This window comes from Papaver somniferum, chromosome 3 (genome assembly GCF_003573695.1).
Source record: "Papaver somniferum cultivar HN1 chromosome 3, ASM357369v1, whole genome shotgun sequence".
NCBI classification, from domain to species: Eukaryota; Viridiplantae; Streptophyta; class Magnoliopsida; order Ranunculales; family Papaveraceae; genus Papaver; species Papaver somniferum.
In genome coordinates this window covers 15,085,715-15,088,921 of record NC_039360.1, presented here as the reverse complement: position 1 = coordinate 15,088,921, position 3,207 = coordinate 15,085,715, and the positions used below count along the sequence as shown (strand labels likewise).

The 3,207-nt window shown below is 35.4% G+C and overlaps 1 long non-coding RNA gene across 1 annotated transcript; it reads left to right on the top strand.

Annotated features, from left to right (window-relative positions):
* The first annotated feature begins 423 nt into the window (after positions 1-423).
* LOC113355380 lies at positions 424-2,861 on the top strand. Its single transcript, XR_003362386.1, has 2 exons — positions 424-1,908; positions 2,587-2,861. It is a non-coding gene; the product is annotated as an uncharacterized LOC113355380 (long non-coding RNA).
* Positions 2,862-3,207: the final 346 nt, after the last annotated feature.

Here is a 3,207-nt window from a genome sequence, read left to right as displayed (position 1 = left end):
AAGGATGGATTGATTTTAGAGGACGAAAATGTATAAGGTGGGGAGAATGTAAAGACCCTTAAGCTCGTCAACGCTATTTAACTGGTCTAGCATTGATCACGAGACATTTTAGTTGTTAATGACTCGATTAGTTTAACATGAACGTAAAGTAATAGGATTTAATCTAACAATGATTTAGATACGAAACTAGTATCGTTATATAGGTCTCTGAAAGTTACGCAGAATGGTCTACTTGAACGTATCATTTGGATACCGGACGAAGAAGATACCATCAAATTTGTAAGAGGGGTAAATTAGTCATGTTACACTTTAGCCGTTTTGACAACCCTTATCAGGTCGTGGGTGCTTCAATAAAATCTGGTCGTCCTTATCTTCACCCACCAAGAAGATATTCTTATTTCTTTTTTTTTTCTTCTTCTTATCTTCTTCTATTTAATTCTCTTCATGTTCTTCTTCTTCGACGATTTTGAGAGATGATGAGGGTTCGAACCATTAAGGATAACAAGTAGGGATTGTTCGGGTTCTTATTTGAAGTATTGAATCGGTGAAGAATTGAAGAAATTAGAGTTTATAGATTCGATTGATGTTCTGAAAGTCTAAAAGATGATATATAGAGATATTCTTAGATGAGAAGACATGGGTAGACGTTAAATGGAAGTATTGAAGTTGATTCAGATAATTGATGAAATCAAAGAAGTTAGGGTTTCTCAGGTATTTGAATTAGAGTTCGAATTAGTGGTGAATAAGATGAATTAAAAGATGGGTTTGGAGATTATAACACGAGGAAGAAGATAGTTTCGTTGATTCGAGGAATTTAGGAATCAGAGGTTCTGGTAATGAATTTGGGGATTGAATTAGGGTTCAAAGGATTTCAAGAGTTGTATGGAGAATTAGATTGTGTTGTTGTTGCTGATTTAAGAATTAGGAATCAAGAGGATGTAGAGATGGAAGATCAAAGATTTTATTGAAGAGTTGGGGTTTTGCGTTTGGGACTGAGGTTGATAATTGGAAGTGGTTGATGAAACTAAGGCTTAATTATGTGAAGAGTAAGGTGATGGAGTGGTTATTGGTGTTGATTTGTGTATTTAGACAACCTCAGATGAAAGATGAGGGAATGGTGGTGATGATTGTGTTAGTTATGAAATGTGGATTGCAGGGGGTTGTAGTTGGATATTTAGTATTAATTGATGCTGAACTGTTAACAGAAGGAGATGGGTTCCAAGTTCTAATGGATATCAGTTGATACAAACTGAAGCGATTGATGGTGTTCTTGGAATGGATTGCTGAATCAATTTAAAGGTAATTGTCTTCCTAAATCAATTTAGTAAAGTTGTTCATCTTCTTAGATTAAGTGTATGTGAATGATAATAGATATAGATTGTGTTGAGTTTTCCCGAGTGATGTTGATGAAGTGGTGAAACTGGGGATAATTGTGTTTAGTGTAATTGATGTATGATCTTAACAGAAGTTGGCGTAGTAGTGATTTTATGAGAATAATGATGCAATTTCTGGTGCAGGCAGTGTGTGCTAGTTATGGAATTGAGTTGCAGTCATGATTAGTTGAACTAGTGGAGATGGTGCATGAATTGCAGTTGTGCTGACTGTTACAGGGCGTGGATGAAATAATGAAATTCGTAAATATTGCATATGTGGGTTATCGTTGTACCGATTTGGTAATAATGATAGTATGGGAATTGATTGATGGGTGATGAATGTTGGAAGTGATAATGGTGGATAAGACACTGTGGATGTGAAGAATGACTGGTTAGAATGAGTATATGTGTTGATGAGATGATCAGCTTTGTAATGGTGATATGTTAGAGTGGTTATTGACTGAATGTGCAATGGTGGTGTCAAGTGTGGTTATGAGTAAAGAGGATTTGAATATTGCAGCTACTGCATTTGCAGGTAGGCTAAGCTTACAGTTGTAGTTAAATTATGAAGTTTAACTTAAATTCTATGTTTTATTGTTGTATTGAACTTTAGAATCTTTTTAGAATGAATAGAATCAGGTTGGTTAAGATTATGAAGTTGTATTTGAGTTTTTGGCCTATGCAGTGGCCTGCTAGTCATCCCAGTCAGCTCAGCTGACTTAGTGTATCTTACTGAGTTAGCTCAGTGACCAAACCTGATTCGGTGAATCTTGACCGAGTTGAATCCTTTGACTAAGTTGACCATTTGACCGTAGACTGGACCTTAACTCTTTGACTGACGTTGACTGCTAGAGACCAGTTGACTGTTAGCTTGACCGTTAATTGACTCAGATGGAGTGGGCCTTAGATTAATGGGCTGGTTTAGGGGATTTGTGCTTAGGATTAGTTATCCTAAATTGATGTTGAGACTACTTATGGTCCGAATTGACCTTTGGTTTCTTCTACAAAGTTGTAGATATTCATAAGACTTAGTTATTGGACTATAGAACCAACCTAATAGATTTAGTAAACCTTAGATTTGCTAAAGATAGATAAATAAAAGATATAGAACCATAAGTTGGCTTAAAATCATTAGATAAACTTGTATGAATTATGTTATGAGTCTTGTGTGAGCCTTTTGGCTAAACTCTTAGAGTGCTTGTATGATTAGCAGTTAGTTATTAACGACGATCGATTCAAAAGATGAACCAGCGGATTGTGGATCTCGAGGTAGGCGTGGCTTGTCATCAAAAGTGGTGGGAATACATTTAACTCTTTCGAAACCATTGTTGTTTCTTTTAAAAAAAATTATGTTTAAGGAACTCATGCATTGTCAGTTTGTGCTTTCCATGCGTTGGTTATTTGTATTATGATTATTCTGTTGATTCTTTGTAATCTTTCCATGGTTTGGAAAGAACTTATAATGTTTGAATGTCAATATGAATTTTTATGGGAAATAAGAATTTCCATCTGTGGTATATAGGATACACTCCTTCACATTTATACCTAGAGCTTTTATGATATATTGGTTGACAGTTTGCGAGTTCGAAATTGTCAACATCCATACATACGATTAGGTATGGATTTGCGAGTTCGGAATTGCACAACCATATTATACATTGTTTGAAGAAGGAGTTTTTCCATATACATGTTTGTTTGTTACAGTGACTTGGTCACTTTTAATGTTTTGGAAAACATGTATTGTTTTCCATGTCTTGCCATGATTTGTTGAAAGTTAAATGTTATTTCTACAGGGCACCCCTTTTAGGGATGATGTGCTCACCCATCCCACTTT